The sequence below is a fragment of the Elephas maximus genome, chromosome 9, assembly GCF_024166365.1.
Source record: "Elephas maximus indicus isolate mEleMax1 chromosome 9, mEleMax1 primary haplotype, whole genome shotgun sequence".
Taxonomy (NCBI): Eukaryota; Metazoa; Chordata; class Mammalia; order Proboscidea; family Elephantidae; genus Elephas; species Elephas maximus.
This window is the reverse complement of record NC_064827.1, coordinates 103,699,284-103,724,006: the sequence shown is the minus strand read 5'-3', so window position 1 is coordinate 103,724,006 and position 24,723 is coordinate 103,699,284. Positions and strand designations below refer to the sequence as shown.

General features: G+C 43.7%; 1 long non-coding RNA gene across 1 annotated transcript; it reads right to left on the bottom strand.

Moving 5' to 3' along the window:
* Nucleotides 1-1,769: 1,769 nt before the first annotated feature.
* On the bottom strand, nucleotides 1,770-20,209 carry LOC126082858 (uncharacterized). Its single transcript, XR_007518674.1, has 3 exons — nucleotides 20,086-20,209; nucleotides 16,736-16,753; nucleotides 1,770-1,850 (listed from the first exon to the last, which is right to left on the bottom strand). It is a non-coding gene; the product is annotated as an uncharacterized LOC126082858 (long non-coding RNA).
* Between the last annotated feature and the right edge of the window lie 4,514 nt (nucleotides 20,210-24,723).

Here is a 24,723-nt window from a genome sequence, read left to right as displayed (position 1 = left end):
CGTTCCAGCCTCATCTGGAGCCACCACACTCCTCCTTGGGCTCTGTGCCCTCTCAGCACAGGGCCTTTGCACATGCTATTCCCTGTAAACCAAAACCAAAACAAAAAAACTTATTGTCAAGTCGATTTTCACTCATGGTAACCCCCACGAGTTACAGAATAGAACCGCTCCATAGGGTTTTCGTGGCTGTAATCTTTACAGGTGCTCATCGCCAGACCTTTCTTCTGTGATGCCATGGGGTGGGTTTGAACTGCCAACCTTTAGGTTAGTAGTCGAATGCACTCATTTCCTGTGGCTTCTGTTCACAAAACTCCCCTGGTTTTCTACCTACCTCTCGGGTCTCTCCTGTGTCTTTTTGCAGTCTTACCTTCCTCTGCATGGTCCAGGACTCTATCCTACCATCCCAAGCCCTCTCTTCCACTCACTCTAAAACAGGGGCATTAACCTTGGGTCCCCATAGGGTCTGCTGAAGTATCTCCTTTATGTATTGAGCACCCATCTACAATATCATTTGAAGAAAGAATTCTGGTGCTGAAAATTTTGAAAACAACTGATGCAGTCCAACTCCTTAATTGTACACAAAAGGAAACTGAGGCCCAAAGAAATGGAAGGCCATGTCCAAAGTTACACAGGTAGTTGGTAGCAGAACTGGGACTAGAATGCAGACCATGCATATGGCCCTTTTCACAATTTAATTGACTAAATACTTTCAAAGTCATGTATATTACCATGTATGTAGGTAGGTAAAATGCCACACTTACACATGGATCATGGGTAATTTCTTCTATTTGTACATCCCCATGGTGAGTTTGTTCGTTCTGAAAGGCATTTGGAGAAGGATGCTTAGGATTCTTATAATTCAGCAACTCTTTTTCACTTTTTTTTTTTGACTTAAGAAGTACAAGGTGAATTGATCAGGCCTATGAAGATGTTGAGCGTTTTTTAAATTCAGGGAAATGATCTCCCCAAAGATAATGGTCTAATGGAGTTAATAAAGGTCAGTGTTCCTCAGGGAGCTGGGAAACTAATCTGACGACTAAAACCTCTGAGGGAGTTAATGGAAATTATAACGTACCAGCTCTGCATATTGAAAAGACTATAAATAGCTCAAAGTCCTGAAATGCCTCTCGAAGATGTGATCTCCTCCCCATTAACCTCAGCAGCTTTGTGTCAGGCCACGATACAACACGAATTTATTCCAGCTGCATCCAAAAGACCTTTCAACCATGACCAAGAGTGGGAGGTGGGAAGGCTAACTGGTTATGAAAAAAATGGTTATGAGTTACTGCCAAATTCCCTTAGAATGAATGCTGAAGTGTGTGTGTGTGTGTGTGTGTGTTTGTGTGTGTGTGAGAGAGAGAGAGAATTTGTGTGTGGTATCTCTATGTGACCAGAGCATGTAGGCCTCTTGAGTTGTTTTTTTGATAATAGGATTTTGGGTAACAGGACACGGGAGACTCATTTATGCACCTTAGACATTGTCTACTTCAGTCTCCTCATTTTTCATGTGAGAGGTCCTCCAAGGCCCAGAGAGGCTGTGCCTCAGTCAGCCGAGGAAGTGGGTGGGCATAGGGTTCAGGCCTGGAGGCCTTCCTTGACATCCTGACGGAGCTTGCCGCCCCTCCTCTGTTTCTGTAGCTCCCTTTCCCACTCCATTGCAGCACCTCACCTTGTTTTCTGGCCTCTTTGTCTGTCTCTCCCACTAGTCTGTGACCTTCTTGATAGCAGGGATTCTGACTTGTTCAACTTTGATACCAGCACGTAGCAGAGGGTGTTGGCACATTGCAGGTGCTCAGGGAATGTTTGTAGATTGATTGAAGGAATGAAGGAATTTTCTTAGGAAAAATCTTCTAAAAGTCAAATAGACATATAAGGAGAGACAGGTGGTCATGGGAAAAAGTTTTGAACAGAAGCCAAGGACTCCCCCTTTGCCAAATTAAGAAATAATAATGCCTTAAGGTCATGGAGGCTCCATAGACACATCCACACTCCCTGAGGAACTGAATTACTTACTATGCTGGGGGCTATGGGGACCCTGGTCTCAGGCAATATCTAACTCAATTGTCATAACATAGTTTATAAAGAAAATATTCTACATTCTACTTTGATGAATAGCATCTGGGGTCTTAAAAGCCTGTGAGTGGCCATCTAAGATACTTCACTGGTTTTACCCCTTCAGGAGCAAGGGAGAATAAAGAAAACTAAAGACACAAGGGTAAAATTAGTTCAAAGGACTAATGGACCACAACTACCACAGCCTCCACCAGTCTGAGTCCAGTACAAATAGATGGTGGCCAGCTACCACCACTGACTGCTCTAACAGGGATCACAATAAAAGGTCCCAGATAGAGCTGGAGAAAAATGTAGAACAAAATCCTAACTCATACATACACACGCAAATCAGACTTACTGACCTGACAGAGACTGGAGAAACCCCAGGAGTATGGCCCATGGACATCCTTTTAGCTCAGTAATGAAGACACTCCTGAGGTTCAACCTTCAGCCAAAGATAGGACAGGCCCATAAAACAAAACAAGACTAAAGGGGCACACCAACCCAGGGGCAAGGACTAGAAGGCAGAGGGGACAGGAAAGCTGGTAATAGGGAACCCAAGGTTGAGAAGGGAGAGTGTTGACATGTTGTGGGGTTGTTAACAGATGTCATAAAACAATATGTGTACTGTTTTATGAGAAAGTACAATTAAAAAGAGAAATAATGCCTTTCATTTCTATAAAATTAATGTTCACTTGATAATCCTGATAACTTGTGAGAGACAAGGCAAGTAGTTATTCCAGTCTCTTGAATGAGGAAACAGAGGCCCTGGAAGACTCAACACTTGCTCAAGGTCACACACCCTCGAAGAGGCTGAGCCAAGACTCAAGTCCTGTCAGCCTCATGCTGAGTCCTCTTCTTTACTCTGGGGGCAGGTGTCCTGTTGGATTGCCCCAGGAGGATCTTACAGGAAATCTCTGAAAGGGAGGAATCATGACTAGGTATTTGGTGAAAGAAAACTAGAATTAGCATGTATTTAGTGCTTTCCAGGCCATTTGACATGCTTTCTCATAAATCATCTCATTTGTCCCCAAAACAACCTTGGGGAGTTGCTATGATCATCATTCGTATTTCATAGATGAGGCAACAGACTCAAGGGCATTGAGTGATTTGCTGCCATCATCTCACTGATAAATGATGGCTTTGGAGCTGGGCCTAGGTCTTCAGTCACCTGAGCCCCAGCACCAATGACTGTACCACCAGGCATCAATCCAGAGATGACAGGACAGCCTGAGAGCAGGGAGGAAGACGCCATCATCAAAGGAAACTGTGTCCAGTGTTCAAGATGGCGAGCGTTTCAGGGCCAAAGGTCATGCTGGAGAAGGGGCTGCTGGGGAGATTGATGGATTTTGAGCCTGGAGGAGACGGGGACATTGAGAGGAGCTAAGTCTGCAGAAGATCAGCAGGCAAGCAAGAGCAGAGGGAGAGGAAAGAAATCAGTGACTATCAACAGGAGATGGATGGGAAACAGTGACGTAAACCAAACAAACACAGAGAAACAGAACATATAGTTCTCCTCGTGAAATGCCTTTAAGCTGCAATATGTAAAGAGATGTTATTTTTGTATTTGTGACATTTTAGGCTTTGGCAACTTGCAATTTAAAAAGAGAAAAGAAAATCCCAAATCAGCCCCACTTATTCCTTACTGAGTTAAAGAAAATGACTGAGGAAGGACGCAACACTTAGCTGTTAATTGCTATTCTTTGACAAACCAGGAAGTTTGTTCTCAGCTCCCTCACTTTCATCCCTGACATCACTGCTGAGGGACAGAAGGTGAGAAAAGACCAAGAAAACATCATAGACCACGAATCAGAGCAGACCAAGAAAACCATTGTAGACCATGAATCAGAGCAAGGAGGATGGAAATAGCTTTAAGAAAAATTAACATTGTTGCAGAGAAAAGGGCCTGGGACAGAAAGGGCAACCCAGGCACCCATTCAGATCCAGAGCTGGGGTCACCAGTTGGGGCACCCTGGCCCTTGAGTACCCTCTGGCTCATGTCCCTTCTCCCGGAGGGGCGACAGGGCTCTCTCTAGGCCTTAGCTCTGCAATCAGGTTCTTCTCTTTGTTTGAGGTTTTGATTGATCTCAGATTTAATTTTGTCTTCTAGGCTTTCCTGATAAATCTCCAAGCAGGAAACAATATTACTTTTCCCTTCTCCTCAGTGAAAAGAGGACAGGACCTTACAATAATTTTTCTTTGTGAAAGAAGATGAGTCGAGATGTTTGCAGGGCAGGAAGGAATAAAAAAAGGATGGTAAATAAGAAAAGCTTGGAAAGACCTGAAGAGTGAACCCCAAACTGTACAAGTAGCTGCTACAGTCAAATTAACACTCCCTCAGTCCCCAGACCAAATGTTTCAGCTGTATCACCACTGCCAACTCCCACCAGCACCAAAAAAATTCACAAACCTTCACAAGTGAATGGGTTCAAACCCAAACTAGAACCTATCTGATGTCTAATGATATTGGGTTTGTCAAAACATAATTTTCAAAAGGTTAAAAACAGGACTGTCATACAAATGTAGAATACATATGTGTCAAAGAAATACACATGTCAAATCAGCCACTGAAAATCCCCTGTGGAGCACAGTTCTACTCTGACACACATGGGGTCTCCATGAGCTGGAATTGGCTCCACAGCAACTAGTTAAAAAATTTATTTAACTGAGTGAGGGAACCACCAGGGTGTTAAAGCTGTTCTCAAGAGGTGGTGGTGACAGCGAGGCTGAGGCCCAGCTCTTCTTGAATAAGGACAGTTTCTGACCCAACAAGGACCCTCAACAAGGCCCCACAACATGGCTGTAGCCTTTCACTTTCTTGGCCATCTGAGGAGGGGGCAGCTAGACAGAGGTGGAATGTCCACATCCCCAGGGTACGAAGAGCTGCCACCCATTACCTGTTGCTGTTGGGTCGCTTCTGACTCATAGCGACCCTATAGGATGGAGGAGAACTGCCGCATAGGGTTTCCTAGGCTATAATCCTTACGGAAGCAGGCTGCCACATCTTTCTCCCTCGGACCATCTGGTGGGTTCAAATTGCTGACCTTTCAGTTAGCAACCAAGGGCTTAACTACTGCGCCACCAGGGCTCCCTAGAGCTGACAGGGTGCACAGCTTTTCTGCTGTTAGATTCTAAAGGAATGCTCTCTTCCCCTCACAACTCTGTTTTGTCATGTTCAGGGTATAATGGACTCTTGCAAGGGGGAAAGAGGCTGCTGTCTGTGGGAAATGAGTTGAGGAGGATTGATTTTTAGATGACAGCCCTTTCTCAGGCAGGTCAAGATAAAACAGTCAAGAGATGTGATTGTGAGCCAGAATTTTGAAGGTAGACTTCACAGGACCTTGCAAAGGCTGAGGTTCTTTGTTTTAGCCTCTCACTTGATTCATTCTGACACAGAGCTTGGCACACCTAGGTGCTCAGGGGAGCCCTGGTGGCACAGTGGTTAAGTGTTCAACTGCTAACCAAAAGGCCGTCAGTTCGAATCCACCAGTCACTCCTTGGAAAACCTATGGAGCAGTTCTACTCTGCCCTTTAGAGTCGCTATGAGTTGGAATCGACTCCATGGCAGTGGGTTTTTCAATGGGTTTAAGTGCTCAGAACAGTTCGTTGAATGAATTATCTCGAGAATTTTTCTCAGGACAGCAAGGGCCCCTGTCTTCAGGAGGTGTGTGTTGGAGGGCTGGTAGGAAGGAGGAGGCTGTTCTGTTCTGCTAAATGAATAAAGTATATAGCATTGTAGGTAGTGATAAATGAAGAAAATGCAAAGGAGGAAAGGTGGATTGACATGTAGGTGGGTTGAAATGTAGAGAAGGAAACTTCTGAGTGAAGACTAAGGTGAGGGAGTGAGACTTACGGACATCTGAAGGAAGAGTGTTGGGAGCAAGTGCAAAGATCCTGGGGCAGAAGTGTGCCTGGCATGTTAAAAATCAGCAGTGAGGCCAGGATGGCTGGCCTGGAGAGAAGAGTGGAGGAGCCTGGGAGCAGATCATTTTGCTACCAGCAATCTGGACTGGCACAGCAGCTGAACCTGATGTCCCTTCCCAAGGCATGAAAATTTGGGTAAAAATAAATGATGAATGGAAAGAAGGGGAAATAATAGCTGAAAGGAATGAGTAAATGGGTTATGCAGTGGGGAAAATCTAACATTATTGCTGATACCTCGAGAGAGACTCAGAGCAAAGGAACAATCTCTCAGTTACATTTTATCAGAGGCCAGAAAGGGTGAAGCCGAGATGACTTTTGGAGAACCTGACCAGGTCAGATGGGCACCTGCAGCAGACCTGATTGGCTAGTACCTGAGTAATCTCACCCTTAGGACTCTTTGTCCTACTGAAAGGAGTAATTGTTAATGACAGTTTTGGACTGGTAAAATGATTGGGGAAGCTACCCTCCAAGTATGAAAGAACCATGGCTAAAAAAGCCAGGGGGTGGCCTGCAGTGCAAATGCATTGCTTTTGTGTGGCCTTTCTTGCCTTGGCCTTGTAACTCCCACCAAATGACTAGGACTATGCAAATGAGGTGCTTGTAGCCCACCAAGGGGATTGGATAGCTTGCTAATAATGTAAAGAAGGTGCATGGCACACTTGTGGGGGTGGGGCCATGCAAATAGAGCCCTAATGAGGGGCTTGGTCAGTTTTGCCATCCCACTAGGCTTAAAGGGAGATGTGGAAAGAGAGAGGCTGTAACATGGAAGACAGCAATAGACTGAGGCGCCAAGATGGCAGGAACCTGGAGACCGATGTGAGATGGCTGTGGTGTGCTTGGTGACCCATGGAGCTAAGAGGTGTAACACTTGCCCAAGAAGGCCCCCAGCAGGGACCAGTGGCATGCTGAGTTGTTCCCATTACTTCCAAATTGATCCCAACCCTGAGCTGTCCCCTGTTATTTCCCTAATAAACCACTTAACTGTGAGTACAGTTTGTGAGTTCTGGGAGATGTTGCAGTGAATCACTGAAGCAAAACACAGGAGGGAGAGTACTGAGGGGAGGAGGAGTAGTTGGTGTTAGAGATGATGGAGTGGGACAACAGTTTGGAAAAGCTGGACATCTTTAACCTCCGCCTCATAGGAACCAGCTTTGTGCTGATCCTTACAAAAGAAATCATTCATTTAAAGAGGCCAGACCCCGGATCATCCAGGGCCTGGTGGGTCTCAGACTTTAGCTTTTATTACAGGTGAGATGGGGACCACTGGAGAGATTTTGAGCAAAGGAGTGACATGATAGGAATCACTCTGGCTGCCATGTTGAGAATAGACTTAGGGGAGGAAAGGAAGAAGATGCAATATTCCAGAAGTAATGATATGTGATGATGGTAGCTTTGGCTAGGGTAGAGAGAGTGCCGAGAAGTACGTCATCACATTCAAGATCTATTTTGCAGGTGAGGTTGACAGGATTTGCTAAGGACTGGGTGTGGGATGGAGCCCTGGTAGCGCAGTGGTTAAGAGCTTGGTTGCTAACCAAAAGGTCAGCGGTTTGAATCCACGAGCTGCTCCTTGGAAACCCTATGGAGGCAGTTCTACTCTGTCCTATAAGGTTACTATGAGTTGGAATCAACTCAACGGCAATGGGTTTTGGGTATGGGATGAAAGAGAAAGAAAAAAATCAAAAGTGACACCAAGGTTTTTGGTCTAAGCAACTGGAAGATGGACTTAACTAAATTGAGATGAGGAAGACTGAGATGGGAGCAGGCTTGGATGGGTGAGTTGGGGGCACATATCAAGAGCTCAGTTTTGGGCTTGTGAAGTTTGAAATGCCTGCTACTTCTAGAGTATAGCATACTTCCACCTGGGTCACACTTGTACTTCACCTTTTGGGGCTCGCTGGGACTTAAGTCTAGTTATAGTTCTAGAAACAAAAAAATGGTTGGTGGGGGTGGGTCCTGGAAACATTCAGCAATGTCTTGTAAGGCATCTACCCTAGTTGATGCCCTAGGTAATGACTCAGATCCCACCCCAGGTGATATCTCAGACAAAGACTCTTCAGACACAGCTGGGTAAATCTCATCAGATGAGGGTGGAGGGAATAATGGTTTTACTGGGGATGGTAGATTAGCAGACATAGATGTAGTAATCTCTTCAGATGGGAGTAAGAGGGCCGGTTCTGTTGGCAGGAGTGATTCAATGGAAGTTAGGTGCTCAATGTCCCCAGCTCCCTCATTATCCGCCCATATGTCCACATCCCAAGTTTCGGGATCCTGTTTCTTCCCAAAGAATGCCCTCACTTTAACTTCAGACACCATTCAAAGTTGGCACTTCAGTTGGCATTGTAATCCATCCACTCTTATGATTAGGCTCCAGGTTTGGTTTTTGGCAATATCAGCTTTGTTACTACAAGAAATATGTCTTTCTTTCAAGGCACTAGTGGCAACTTCAAGGTCTTTTATGCTGCACTTGATCTGTGACTCTGAATCCCTGAGCTCATCCCTTTCTTTCACCACATTGTCTATCAAAAGTAGGGCCAACCAACCAGCTTTCCTGTACTTCTCATTCTAACAAAATTGTAGAAAAGTATCAAACACGTGATCACCCAGAGCCTCGCTTCTCACCAATTCTTGATCTATTGGTGGTGATATTTTGTGTATTAACATTGCCACCTCATGCCATGGATTAGCAGCACCCTCTTTACTGCCGGAAGCAGAGTCATCAGCACCTTTAAGACTGGTCAGACTTGAGAACCAGTTTAGAAAACTCATCCTTATGATTTTGTTTCTAGAACCACTCTTGGTGCCAAATGTCTTAGGCTGGTTTCTCTAGAGAAGGAAAACCAGTGAAGCATATGGTTACATGTATATATAGAGAGAGATTGATCTGAATGAAATGGCTCATGCAGTTGTAGAGGCTGGTACATACAAAGTCTGTGGATCAGGCTGAAGGCTTTTTCCACCTCATGTACCTGTAGGGGCTGACGAACCCAAGATCAGCAGGTCAGATGGCAAGCTGCTGGCTCACAGGCTGTGGAGGTCAACAAATCCCAAGATCAGTAGGCAATATGGCAGGCCGCTGGCTCAAGTTCCAAGAATTGGAGGTCAGATGCCGACCAGCTGGATGCAGGATCCAGAGCAAGGGAACAAGCTTTGCCAGCACGTCCATATATATATTGGATGCAGGCCACACCCCTGAGGAAACTCTCCCTACAACTGATTGGCTGATTACATCAGATCACATCATGGAGGATGACTACATTATTACATAACTGCCAAATTACATCATTACATAACTGTCAAATCACTGAGAATCGTGGCCCAGCCAAGTTGAAACACAACTTTAACCATCACAAGTGATTACCAGGTGTCTTTGTTATCTATTACAGCTGTAACAAAAATTCCACAAATAGGTGGCTTTAATGACCAGAAGTTTATTTTCTCACAGTTCAGGAAGCTAGAAGTCCAAATTCAGGGCATCGCCCGTAGGGGAAGGCTTTCTTTCTGTCAGCTTGGGGGGAAAATCCTTGTCTTGGCCTCTCTAGCCAGCCATCCTTGGAGTTCCTGGGCTTGTAGTCTGGTCTGCCTCTGTGTCTGCTTTCTCCTGTGCCTAATCTGCTCTTCTATATCTCAAAAGTGGTAGGTTTAAAACACACCCTACATTGGTATAGCCTCATAAACATAACAAATAAAACCTCAATTCTCAAATGGGATTACATCCACAAGTGTAACAACACCAACAAAAAAACCCCAAATCCCTACCATGGAGCTCATTCTGACTCAGCGACCCTATAGGACAGGGTAGAACTGCCCCAGAGGGTTTCCAAGGAGTGGTTGGTGGTCTCAAACTGCCTACTTTTTGGTTAGCACGCAAGCTCTTAACCACTGCATCACCAGGGCTCCACTATTAACACCAAAATGCTTCCTCTGCATCCCCAAAGGTAAGACGGAGCCTTGTTTGCCCTGTACAGTCCTAGTCTATGCCTGTTGTCCCATCAGAATTACTCACAGTGGGCCCTGTTCACTCTCAGAAGTGGCCCTGTTTGACTGATGAATTACACAGCCACCCTACCAAAGATTATATCCACATCAAAACACATCTAAGGTTTTCTCTATCTATTGAATTCTGTTTAAAAATGATAGCTCTCAATTAACCAGGCTGTTTAATTAGCCAATAGATTTCTTTCTGGAGAAATGGTTGAGCCAAATTTTCAGTGATTGCTGCAAGAACTCCTGAGATTCCAGAAGTGGCGTATTACCTAGGCAGGTGTAGGGAGCACGGGTTTATCTACTGTCTACTTATCTATTGAGGTCCCTGGGTGGCACTAACGCGTTGTGCTCACCTACTAATTGAAAGGCTGGTGGTTCAAATCCACCCAGCAACACCACGGAAGAAAGACCTGGCAATCTACTTCCATAAGATTACAGCCATTAAAAACCCTAAGGAGCAGAGTTCTACTCTGACACACATGGAGTTACCAGGAGTTGGAAATCAACTCGATGGCAATATGTTTGGTTTTGGGTGTTTGTCTATTGCCTCAATTCCTCCTTTGCCCATGTCATCTTTCCTGTAGATGCAGTAACTTGACTAATAAAAACTATGTTCACAATTCAGCTGCTTAATGTTCATGGTTTTTAAAATGGCTTTTCATCCTCCACCTTCCACTCATCACCCTCATGCAGAGAGACAATCCCTTACCCTTGGGGTCACACACCTGTTTATGTGACCTTGGGTATGTCCAAATGTCACAATGGACATTGTCCATTTACTCAACACTTCTTGGGCATTATCACATTACAGGCCTGTAGCTGCTGGGTGATGGAGACCCAGCCCCCACCCTCGGGAGCTCAGAGATTCATGAATAGATGGCTATGCAGAGGACATTGTATAACAAGCAGTAAGTACAGCTATAGATAGAGTCACAGGCATTATGAGAGAACAGAAAAATGAGAAGTAAGCCAGTCTGGGCTTGGCAGGGAGAGGTGGGGAGAGGAGGGTAGTGGGAGAGAAACAGAAAGACCAGAACTGAGAGACAAGATGGTAGCTGGGTTCCTTTTAGCACACGGGGTCTGGGAGGCTCATTTTCTTCCTGACAGGTCACAGGAGACTAGAGCCTAGCCAAGACGGAGCCTATGCAATCATTCTCTTTGGCCCCTCACCACTAGCAGCCAGTCATCTTACCCTAGATTCACTACCTCTTCCTTCATGTCCATGTTCCCACTGTCTCGTGTCCCTGATTTTCTGCTCTCATCATCCTGGCCCCTCTCTCCTCCTTCTCCCCAGGCCCAGCCTGAAGGGTCCTACAGCCCCATAACAGCCGAGAATCTAGTGGTCCTGACATAGGAGGAAATCAGAGAATGGTAGAGGGCTCCCTTTCCAGAACCAGCGCAGGAGGGACCAGCTGGTGTCTATTTAGAGCCAAAACTGAATTATGGAAAAAAGAGAACTGGTCAAACTGGCTCCCATGCAAAGCTGCCAGGCATTACCTCCTCCCTCTGCCCCCACAGACCTGCCAGGACTCAAGGCCACCACTAAAGCCATCATCCATCCAACCAATGAAGTCCCCGAGCAGCTACAGTTCCTTGGGGGTTGTCTACAAAGTTTGGGAACATTAAGCCAAGCACAAGCAGCATCCCATGTCAATTCTATTGGATGGAATTTAAATTTCTGGTTGTGAATGACTCATAAGGGTAAGGCTGGTTGGTGAGTGGCCACATTCCCAGACTGGGGTGAATTCTACCCAGTCATTTGTCAGTTTCCTAGAGACGGTGGAGGAATAACCCCCCACTGCAGCTGCATGGCTTTCCTTTGGTATCAAAGGAAGTAGAGCAGAGATGGTTACTGGCTCAGAGATGGGTGGGCACAGCTGGAGTTACTCAACAGGTTGTATTAGGTGGCTGAGCAGAGCAGCGTCCCCTTCTTCGAGTTTCCATCTTTGGGAGCCTGGCTCCTTTCTTTTGGGAGTTCATCCTAGAGATCAAATGATGGTGCCTTCCCTGGGAGAACCAGAAGCAGGCCCAGGTCTCCCCTGGAACTGACACCAGGTACCAATCCTTCCCCATTTCTGAAAAGACAGGCATCATCCTTGGCCAAGGCTAAGACAACAACTGCTGATGCTAGAGATGCCCCCAAACGGTTCCATTCTCCAAGGCCCTTGTGACACCACAGACTCTGAGAGCTAGCATCACAACAAGATATTCCTTCTAGGGGGCCCGGTGATTGTGGCGAGCTGGCTCATGTGGATACTGCTCTAAGAGTGCAGCTGTTAATGCAGCCATCAACACTCACAGATTTTTGTCTTGTTGGTCGAAGACTGAAGACTTACTTTTTTTTTTTTTCTTATTGTGCTTTAAGTGAAAGTTTACAGTTCAAGTTAATTTCTCATGCAAAAATGTATATACATATTATTACATGACTCTAGTTGCTATCCCTATAATGTTGCAGTACACTCCCCCTTTCCACCTGGGATTTCCCGTGTCCATTCAACCAGCTCCTATCCCTTTCTGCCTTCTCATCCCACCTCTGGACAGGAGCTGCTCATTTAGTCTGATGTATTTACTTGAACTAAGAAGCACACTCTTCACCAGTATTATTTTGTTTTATAGTCCAGTCTAATCTTTGTCTGAAGAGTTGGTTTTTAGAATGGTTTTAGTTATGGCTTAACAGACAGTCCGGGGGCAACGTCTTCTGGGGTTCCTCTAGTCTCAGTCAGACCATTAAGTCTGGTCTTTTTACGTGAATTTGAGTTCTGCACCACACTGTTCTCCTGCTCGGTCATGGACTGTCTGTTGTGTTCCCTGTCAGGGCAGTTATTGGTGGTAGCCGGGCACCATCTGGTTCTTCTGGTCTTAGACTGATGGACTCTCTGGTTTATGTGGCCCTTTTGTCTCTTGGACTAATATTTTCCTTGTGTCTTTGGTGTTCTTCATTCTCCTTTGCTCCAGGTGAGTTGGGACAAATTGATGCATCTTAGATGGCTGCTTGCCAGATTTTAAGACCGTAGACACCACTCACCAAAGTGGGATGCAGAACATTTTCTTAATAGACTTCATTACGCCAGTTCACCTAGATGTCCCCGAAAACCATGGTCCCCAGACCCCTGCCCCTGCTATTCTGTTCCTCGAAGTATTTGGTTGTGTTCAGGAAACTTCTTGGCTTTTGGTTTAGTCCAGTTGTGCTGACTTACCCTGTATTGTGTCTTGTCCTTCCCTTCACCTAATTCTTGTCTACTATCCAGTTAGTGAATTCCCTTCTCCCTCCCTTCCCACCCTTGTAACCATTAAAGAATGTTTTCTTCTCTTGTAACCATCAAAGATTGTTTTCTTCTGTGTTTAAACCTTTTCTTGAGTTCTTATAATAGTGGTCTGATATAATATTTGTCCTTTTGTGACTGACTAATTTCATTCAGCATAATGGCTTCCAGGTTCATCCATGTTGTGAGATGTTTTGCAGATTCATCATTGTTCTTTATCATTGTGTTGTATTCCATTGTGTGAATATACCAAAATTTGTTTATCCATTCTTCTGTTGATGGGCACCTAGGTTGTTTCCATCTTTTAGCTATTGTGAACAGTGCTGCAATGAATATGAGTTTGCATATCTATTCCTGTGAGGGCTCTTATTTCTCTAGGATATATTCCAAGGTGGTGGTGAGGGTGGGGGGGTGGGGATGGGGGCAGTGGTGGTGGGATGGGGTGGGGGTGGGGTGGTGGTAGTGGTGGGAGGCTGGAGGCAGGGGCGGTGGTGGAGTTGGTCATTAAACAGCTAACATTTATGAAAACACTTCTGTGGGGCCAGACACTCTTCTAAGTACTCTGCATGAATTAGCTCATGGAATTTTGTCTCAGCTCTGGATAGTAGACACCACACTTATCATTTTCATAGTATGTACAGAATACTGAGGTCAAAGGCTAAACAAGAAAGGCTTTGACTGCAGAACATGTTCTCTTATCAATTATACAGTCAGCCCTCTGTATCCGTGGGTTCCGCATCAGCAGATCCAGCCAACCTTGGATCAATAATATTCTAGAAAAAAAAAAAGTTCCTGAAAGCAAAACTTGGATTTGACGTGTGCCAAGTGCTATGCTGAATCCACGCAAATTGAGATGATGTGTAGGCATATCCTGCTGTAGCCTCCCGCCATTTCATAGATCCGCCAGGTGTCTTATTTGTTTGCTACTTGTGTTGTATACACCCTTTGTTCCTATGGAAAAAAAAGGCTCCTAAAAAGCAATTAAGTGGTCGAAGCAATCCCTCAAAGGCTTACATAGCACTTTACAACTACTTCCATAGCATTTACATTGTGTTAGGTGTTATAAGTAATTTAGAGATGATTTAAAGTTTACAGGAGGATGTGCATAGGTCGTATGCAAATACCATGTCATATTAAATAAGGGACTCGAGTATCTGAGGATGTTGGTATCTATGGGGGACCTGAAACCAACCTCCTGTGGGGACCAAGGGAGGTTGTACTCACCCAGGGAGAGTAAGGCACGTACAAGTAACCAGTGCTGGTTGCTGTTGTGTTGACTATGACTCGTGGGAACCCAATATGTATCAGAGTAGAACTGCTTCATAGGGTTTTCAAGGCTGTGATCCTTCAGAAGCAGATCGCCAGGCTTGTCTTCCAAGGCACCTCTGGGTGGGTCTCAACTGGCAACCTTCTGGCTAGTAGTCGAGCGCTTCACTGTTGGTGCCACCCAGGGGCTCCTAAACAATTGTAGTCACATGTATTTCATCTGTTAGAAATGCAAGACTGTAATGATTTCACAGAAATCCCATTTTGCTCTTAGTAACCACTGCATATTTAAATGTTGAGCGTTTTTCATAGACTATATTAATCAGGTTGACTGAATAACATTCAAGAGTAAGGGTACAGTTCATCTTAGCTAATGTGTATTTCACACCTTTTGCTTGTTCATGTTTATTAAATTTGCAATCATTATCATTGCTATTGGGTTATATTAGACTCAGTCGCATTTTTAAAAAAGGCATCTGTGTCTCAACAGTATTCGCTGAGGCATCAAAATAGTGATGGAAATAATAATGTGTGTCCTACAAACCAGAACAATCTAATGAATGCACACAGTGACTGACTCCAGAGTGGATGGAGGATTTCAATCAGTACTTATTGAGCCAAGCAAATCTGCAGGTGTGGTGGTTTTACCTCAGCAGGTGAAAAGTGAAACTGAATCAGAAATGCCACAATGAATACCTGATTTGATTAGATCAAAGCTCTCTTTGCCTCAGTGCCTGGAGAAAAGTTACAAAACCTCATCAAATGCTTCCACTGAGCTTTTGAATCATTAAAAAAGAAAATGTAGCAACATTCTAGGAAACCAATAATGCCTTTCCATAACAAAAACAAAACATTACTTTTCAGGACAAAATTAATTAATTCCATTGCCAAACACAGAATAGAGACAAAATGGCCAACACATTATTCAAGGGCTATACTCATTGAAGTAAAACTGGGTACGTGTTACCTTGTTGCTAAGAACCTTGTAAACTCAGCTACAGACTTAATCACGTGTACTATACTCAGAGAGAAACAAAGTGAGCTACTGGCAAAATAACTTAATCAAAGATCTCGTTATACAAGTACAGTATAAGTATTAATAATATACAATGGGGTAAACATTTACGATTGCTCGAGCTAGTTTACAGCTTTTGATACGTATGTGTATACACATACCTGAGGAAAAACTGGTTGATGCTCTGTTCACTTTATTGCTGAAAACCCAGTGAAAACTTATTTGGAACATAGAAGGTGGAACTACCCAAGTGTTCATCGACAGATGAATAGATAAACAAAGTGGGATATATACATACAATGGAGTATTACTCAGCCATGGAGAGAAATGAACTTCTAATGCAATCAACAACACGGCTAAACCTTGAAAACATCATGCTGAGTGAAATGAGTCAGACACAAAAGAACTAATATTGTATGTTTCCGCTGATATAAAGTATCTAGAAGACGCAAATGCATAAAGACAAAGTTTATCAGTGGTTACCAGGGGCTGGGGTGAGGGGAGGTGGGAGTTATTACTTAAGAGACCTTGAACTTCTGTTTGGGGTGATGAAAAACTTGTGGAAATGGGTAGTACTGATGGTAGCACAACATGATGAATATAGTTAATGTCACTGAATTGTACACTTAAAAATAGTTACAATGGCAATTTTTTTGTTACATGTATTTCACCACAATAAAAAAAAAATGGCAACAAACAATTATTGTGGGAGCCGGGCTGTGGACGGGCAGAAAGGCCCAGGTACCAGCTACCAGCCCTTAAGGCCTACCTGGAGGGAGATAGGGAGGAAGTCTGTTGCTCTAGAAATGAAGGAAGCTGGTGGTCAGGGTACATCCACACACTCTTTGATTTCCAGGGAACCACCTCTCAATTTTGATTTTGTATTGGAAGACATTGTGGAAACAATGCATACAATCATACAGTGTCCACTGCATTTTCATCCTGCCGTGTAATGAAATGAATAAAGAAGAAGACTACCGAGCCATGAATTAAGACGATGGACTGAAACCTGCATGTAATCTCATTGCCCCTGGAACCTGAACAAATGACAGTGAGAAGATTTATTTTTTAAAGACACAACACAAAGAGGAGATCTGGAGAGACACTAACAGCAGTCACATGTTGGAAGCTGGACAGCAGATGGCTGAGGGGTTGCTGACTTAGCTGATCTAGAAAGCTAAGAACCAGACCATTGTGCACCGCAGAATTCTTAGAAGGCTCAGCTACTTACAGGCAGTTCCAGGCAGTCCTGAAACGAAAGTGAAGGGAAAAGTGAGTTAACATGACTGAGTGAGCTCTGCGGGAGAAGGCTGAGAGTTAGCTCCCCTCCCCCATGCACGCTTCTAGGCAAATGTCCCTCCTCCACCATTCAGAAATCTGAAGGTTTATTCTAAGGAGGAAGTCCCTGGGTGATTAAAAAAACTGATGGCGATGGTCAAATGCTTAGCTACTAACTGAAACTTTAATGGTTCGAACCCACTCCGAGGCTTCTCTGAAGAAAGGCCTAGTGATCTGCTTCCCAAAGGTCACAGCCTTGAAAAATGCTATGGAGTACAGTTCTACCCTGGCGAACAGTAATATTATGGAGAGGCTAAAATGGGGGGATTCCAGGCTCAGCCAAGCGTGAGTATCACACCAAAACCAAACAGACAAAATAGCAATAAAAGGAGGGACTATGTGAATGTATGTACGTTGTTGTGGTTGTTAAGTGACCTCGAGTCGATTCCCGCTCATAGCAACCCTATGACAATAGAACAAAACACTGCCCAGTCCTGTGCCATCCTCACAATTTTGCTATACTTGTGCCCATTGTTGCAGCCACTGCATCAATCCATCTCATTGAAGGTCTTCCTCTTTTCACTGACCCCCTAATTTACCAAGCGTGATGTCCTTCTCCAGGAACTGATCCCTACTGATAACATGTCCAAAGTATGTGAGACACAGTTTTGTCATCCTTGCTTCTAAGGAGCATGCTGCTTGTACTTCTTCCAAGACAGATTTGTTGGTTCTTTTGGCAGTCCATGGTATATTCAATATTCTTCGCCAACACCATAATTCAAAAGTGCCAATTCTTCTTCGGTCTTCCTTATTCATTGTCCAGCTTTTGCATGCATATAAGGCTACTAAAAATACCATAACTTGGGTCAGGTGCACCTTAGTACTCAAGGAGACATGTTTGCTTTTTGACACTTTAAAGAGGTCTTTTGCAGCAGATTTGCCCAACGCAATCCATCTTTTGATTTCTTGACTGCTGCTTCCACGGCTGTTGATTGTGGATCCAAGTAAAATGAAATCCTTGAAAATTTCAATCTTTTCTCCATTTATCATGATGTTGCTCATTGGTCCAGTTGTGAGGATTTTTGTTTTCTTTGTGTTGAGGTGTAATCCATACTGAAGGCTGTGGTCTTTGATCCCCATCAGTAAGTTCTTCAAGTCACTTTCAGTAAGCAAAGTTGTGTCATCTGCATAATGCAGGTTGTTAATGAGTTTTCCCCCAATCCTGACGTCCTGTTCTTCTTCATATAGTCCAGCTTCTCGGATTATTTGCTCAGCATACAGACTGAATAGGTATGGTGAAAGGATATGACCCTGATGCACACCTTTCCTGACTTTAAACCATGCAGTTTCCACTTGCTCTGTTTGAACTACTGCCTCTTGATCCATGTACAGATTCCTCATGATCACAATTAACTCAAACTCCAAACTCATTGCCATCGAGTCGACTCTGCTATGATTTGCTATGAGATGAGCACAATTAAGTGTTCTGGAATTCCCATTCTCTGCAATGTAATACAGGATTTGTTATGGTCCACACAGTTGAATGCCTTAGTATAGTCAACAAAACACAGGTAAATGCCTTTCTGGTATTCTCTGCTTTCAGCCAAGATCCACCTAACATCAGCCATGATATCTCTCATTCCACTTAGTCTTCTAAATCTGGCTTGAATTTCTGGCAGTTCCCTATCGATACAGTGCTGCAGCCACTTTTGAATGATCTTCTGCAAAATTTTACTTGTGTGTGATATTAACGATATTATTCAATAATTTCCACATTCAGTTGGATCACCTTTCTTGGGAATAGGCATAAATATCAATCTCTTCCAGTCCCTTGGCTAGGAAGCTGTCTTCCATATTTCTTGGCATAGACAAGTGGGCACTTGCACCATTGCAACCATTTGTTGAAACATCTCAGTTGGTATTCCGTCAATTCCTGGAGCCTTGTTTTTCACCAATGCCTCCAGTGCAGCTTGGACTTCTTCCTTCAGTACCATCGATTTCTGATCATATGCTACCTCCTGGAATGGTTGAACATCGACTAGTTCTTTTTGGTATAGTGACTCTGTGTATTCCTTCCATCTTCTTCTGATGCATCCTGTGTCATTTAATATTTTCCCTGTAGAATTCTTCAGTATTGCAGTAATTTTTTCTTCAGTTCTTTCAGCTTGAGTAATGCTGAGCTTGTTCTTCTCTTTTGGTTTTCTATCTCCAGGTCTTTGCACATGTCATCATAATACTTTACTTTGTCTTTTTGAGCCACCCTTTGAAACCTTCTGTTCAGCTCTTTTACGTCATCATTTTTTCCTTTTGCTTTAGCTACTCGACGTTGAAGAGCAAGTTTCAGAGTCTCTTCTGACATCCATTTTGGTCTTTTCTTTCTCTCCTGTCTTTCTAATATCCTCTTGCTTTCTTCATGTGTGATGTCCTCGATGCCATTCCACAACTCATCTGGTCTTCAGTCGTTAGTGTTTGACATGTCAAATCTCTTCTTGAGATGGTCTCTCAATTCAGGTGCAATATACTCAAGGTTGTACTTTGGCTCTCATGGACTTGTCCTAATTTTCTTCCATTTCAACTTAAACTTGCATGTGAACAATTGATGGCTTGTTATGCAGTTGGCCCCTGGCCGTTTTCTGACTGATCATATTGAGCTTTTCCATCATCTCTTTCCACAGATGTAGTTGATTTGATCCCTATGCATTCCATCTGGTAAGGTTCATGTGTATAGTCCCCTTTTATGTTGGTGAAAAAAGGTATTTGCAATGAAGAAATGGTTGGTCTTGCAAAATTCAATCTCCAACATCATTTCTATCACCAAGACCATATTTTTCAACTACCGATTCTTCTTCATTTCCAACTTTCGCATTCCAATCAGCAGTAATTATCAGTGCATCCTGATTGCATGTATAATAAATGCCAGACAGAAGCATGAAAACACTCTTCTCCCACTCTGCATTCAACTTCTCCTGGCAGCCAGACCCTTACCCTCATACTGAAGAATGGAAATCTTTGCAGAATCTAACCAGCCCAAGAAGAGAGACCTGAAGATACATCAAGTGATCCTCCCCAAAATGGCCCACCAAAAGTCTCCAAGCCCCAGTGTGCTCAGAGTTTCCTGCCAGCATTTTTGTGTTGCTGTTAGATAACTGTCAAGTCAGTTCTAACTCATAGCAACCTTATGTACAACAGGATGAAACACTGCCCAGTCCTGTGCCATCCTCACAATTGTTGCTATGCTTGAGCCCATTGTTGTAGCTGCTGTGCTCAATAGATATCTTGTTGAGAGTCTTCTTTTTCACTTACCCTCGACTTTACCAAGTATGATGTCCTTCTTCAGGGACTGGTCCCTTCTGATGACATGTCCAAAGTAAGTGAGATGAAGTGTCACCATCCTTACGTCTAAGGAGCCTTCTGGGTGTACATCTTCCAAGACAGATTTGTTTGTTCTTATGGCAGTCCACAGTATATTCAATATTCTTCACCAATGCCATAATCTAAATGCATCAATTCTTCTTGGGTCTTCCTTAGTCACTGTTCAGTTTTTGCATGCATATAAAAAAAAAAATGCATATAAGGTGACTGAAAACACCATGGCTAGGGTCAGGTGGACCTTAGTCCCCAAGGTGACATCTTTGCTTTTAAACACTTTAAAGAGGTCTTTTGGAAGTGAGGCCAAGATGCTGGAGTAGTCAGTTGCTTCCTGTGGTTCCTGTTACAACAAAGACACACACACACACACAAAATGAATCAATTACATACCACAATCTAGGAGCCCTGAACATCAAAGGCAAAGCTGAGGAATCAGGCTGAGTGGCAGAGGGAGGAAGAGGTGGTTCAGAAGCAGCAAGGAGTTGCCAGACCTGACTGGGTGAGAACTGGCGCCCTGCAGGCTGAATCAGCTGGCGCAAGCGGCGAGGCAAGTCGTACTCAGGAAGCGTTTTCCGCATCAGGAGAGACCAAGTGGCAGAGAGTCTACTCAAGCCTCCAGAACCAGTGAAAAGTGGCGCTCAGCCACTAAAAGGTAAGTCCATACATCTAACCCACCACACGGATCAAAAAACACCCCTTTGGGAAAACCTTTCTCTAGTTTACCTGCCCCCTCCCTGCTCTGCACCAGGTTCTGAGCCAGCTTCAGAGATTGCTGCATCCCCTGGGCCAGAAATAGGACACATCATGCACCCTGAGCCATTACCCTGGCCTTGGAGAGGGAACAAATGAACAAACAGGAAAAAATAATCTGCCAACCTCCTTAAGCCAGGAACTCAGGGCAAGCACAGCTCCTTTGCCTAGGCACAGGCATAGGGGTCCATGGACTTTGGATGCCTTTTGCCCCCACATAGATCTGTGTGGCCCCATTCCAACAGTGTAGGCCCTCATTAGCACAGTACAACAGGGTATATACCTGAAGTCTAACTTCAGCTGTATCAGCTATATGGCGGAGTGGCAAGTTTGTGACATTTGACACCATTCTGCCTATTACGTAGGGTCCTCATCTACCCACATCAGGGGTCTGATGACTGGTGGCGCCACCCACGCCACCTAGCCACCCTCAAAAGGGGTCCAAGAATAAGTGGTGCCTCCCAGTCCTTACAGCCAATATCATTGGGTGCCCATGGTCCAGCTGCAAAATCCACCCACCTACATGCTCTAGGGAACAAGGACATACTTTCCTCCCAGACGCTCAGGGGCAGCTGTCAGCCCCGTGCCTTGCTCAGTGTGTGACCCTGTACTACAGTCAGATACCTGTGCATACACCAATTACCCATGCTCATGTAGGACTTTAGGTGAGGGCCTGCACCACACACTTGGTGATTGACTACCTGGATACCTGAGCTGAATCCATACAAGAAAATAAGCAGACTCCTGGACTTACATACCTAGTGACAGAACTAACCACCTGGTGACAGGATATTAGAGCTTCAAAGGCATCAATAATCAAACTAGTTCACACGAGCAGCTTATTTGGCCATATCAAAATAAAACAAAACAAGAAGCTAGGACACAGTAAGCAAGCATATAATAAATAAATATAATAACTTATTGATGGCTCAGAGACAATAATATCAAATCACATAAAGAGGCAGACCATGATGGCTTCAGCAAGCTCCCAAAACAAAGAATCAAGAAATCTTACGGAGGAAGACAATTTCTTGGAATTACTGGAGGTAGAATACAAAAGCTTAATACACAGAACTCTTTGAGAGATCAGGAAGGAGATCAGGCAAAACACAGAACAAGCCAAGGACCACACAGATAAAGCAATAGAGGAACTTAAGAAAACTATAGAAGAGCATAATGACAAATTTAACAGGCTGCAAGAATCCATAGTGGGACAGCAAACAGAAATCCAGAAGATTAACAATAAAATTTCAGAATTAGACAACTCAATAGAAAGTCATAGGAGCAGAATTTAGGCAATGGGAATCAGAATAAGTGAGATTGAAGATAAAGCACTCGACGCCAACTTATTTGAGGAAAAACCAGTTAAAAGAATTAAAAAAAGAGAAGAAATCCTAAGAATTATGTGGGACTCTATCAAGAAGAATAACAAGTGATTGGAGTACCAGAATAGGTGGGGATAGCAGAAAATACAGAGAGAATTGTTGAAGATTTGTTGGCAGAATATTTCCCTGATATCGTGAAAGATGAGAAGATAACTATCCAAGATGCTCATCAAACCCCACACAAGGTAGATCCCAAAAGAAAGTCACCAAGACATATTATAATCAAACTTGCCAAAACCAAAGATAAAGAGAATTTTAAGAGCGGCTAGGGATAAACAAGATGTAATTGATTTTCCACATCTGTGAAAAGAGATGATGGAAAAGCTCAATATGATCAGTCAGAAAAAGGCCAGGGGCCAACTGCATAACAAGCCATCAATTGTTCACATGCAAGTTTAAGCTGAAACTGAAGAAAATTAGGACAAGTCCATGAGAGCCAAAGTACAACCTTGAGTATATTGCACCTGAATTGAGAGACCATCTCAAGAAGAGATTTGACATGTCAAACACTAACGACTGAAGACCAGATGAGTTGTGGAATGGCATCGAGGACATCACACATGAAGAAAGCAAGAGGATATTAGAAAGACAGGAGAGAAAGAAAAGACCAAAATGGATGTCAGAAGAGACTCTGAAACTTGCTCTTCAACGTCGAGTAGCTAAAGCAAAAGGAAAAAATGATGACGTAAAAGAGCTGAACAGAAGGTTTCAAAGGGTGGCTCAAAAAGACAAAGTAAAGTATTATGATGACATGTGCAAAGACCTGGAGATAGAAAACCAAAAGAGAAGAACAAGCTCAGCATTACTCAAGCTGAAAGAACTGAAGAAAAAATTACTGCAATACTGAAGAATTCTACAGGGAAAATATTAAATGACACAGGACGCATCAGAAGAAGATGGAAGGAATACACAGAGTCACTATACCAAAAAGAACTAGTCGATGTTCAACCATTCCAGGAGGTAGCATATGATCAGAAATCGATGGTACTGAAGGAAGAAGTCCAAGCTGCGCTGGAGGCATTGGTGAAAAACAAGGCTCCAGGAATTGACGGAATACCAACTGAGATGTTTCAACAAATGGATGCAATGGTGCAAGTGCCCACTTGTCTATGCCAAGAAATATGGAAGACAGCTTCCTGGCCAAGGGACTGGAAGAGATTGATATTTATGCCTATTCCCAAGAAAAGTGATCCAACTGAATGTGGAAATTATTGAATAATATCGTTAATATCACACACAAGTAAAGTTTTGCAGAAGATCATTCAAAAGTGGCTGCAGCAGTGTATTGACAGGGAACTGCCAGAAATTCAAGCCAGATTTAGAAGACTAAGTGGAACCAGAGATGGATCCTGACTGAAAGCAGAGAATACCAGAAAGATGTGTACCTGTGCTTTATTGATTATGCTAAGGCATTTGACTGTGTGAATTGTAATAAATTGTGAATAACATTGCAAAGAATGGGAATTCTAGAACATTCAACCGTTTCAGGAGGTAGCATATGATCACGAACTGATGATATTGAAGGAACAGGTCCAAGCTACACTGAAGGCACTGACAAACAAGCCTTTTAGTATCCTACTCTTATTCACGAGCAGACAGCCAAGGATCACCAGACACTGAGAACTGCCTCCATCATGGAAGTTAGTGACCAAAGTAAAAAGAACAGCAGAGACTGTGCTAGGAGAAGAAAACTTCAAAAAAAGAAAAAGAAAGTAGTACCTTCAGACGGGTAAGAGAAGAAATTGCATCATGAAACAAGAAAGGATGGTGTAAAAATGAACTCCCCAAAATAAAAACATCTCGTATAAATTAAATACATGAAACAAGCAAGAAAAAATAGAAGAGGTGGAAGATAAAGTACTCAAAAGTAGATGCAAAAGACAAAGATAGCCAGATCACAACAGAGAGAAGTTAAACAGAGGATGTTCATTGCAGCCCAAAGAGAAGTTTTGTTTTGCTCCACTCCTGAGGTGTCCCTGGGTGCTGCAAACACTTAACACATCTGGCTGCCAACCAAAAGGATGGAGGCTTGAGTCCACCCAGAGACACCTCCAAAGAAAGGCCTGGCGGTTTACTTCTGAAAAATTAGCCATTGAAGACCCTATGGAGCACAGTCTGCTCTGACACACATGGGGGCGCCCTATTTTTTTCTGAGCTCTAAAGGGAAGCCATCATAAACCTAGATGCAGAAAATACAGGTAACAGAGAGCAGCACCCTTCCCTGGCCGTGTTTTTTGCTGGATTTCCATTTCTGGCCCACCCTCTTGTCCTTTCAGATCCTCCAATTTATGACTGAACCATAACTTTGCCTTTGACTTCCCAAATAGGACTCTTGGAAACTCACAGGGAAGCTGGAGCCAAACGAGGCCCAGGGGTCTCTGTGCAGGTCACGTTCCTCTGGGAGCCTGCATGGAACTAAGGCAACGTTGTTTTTTCC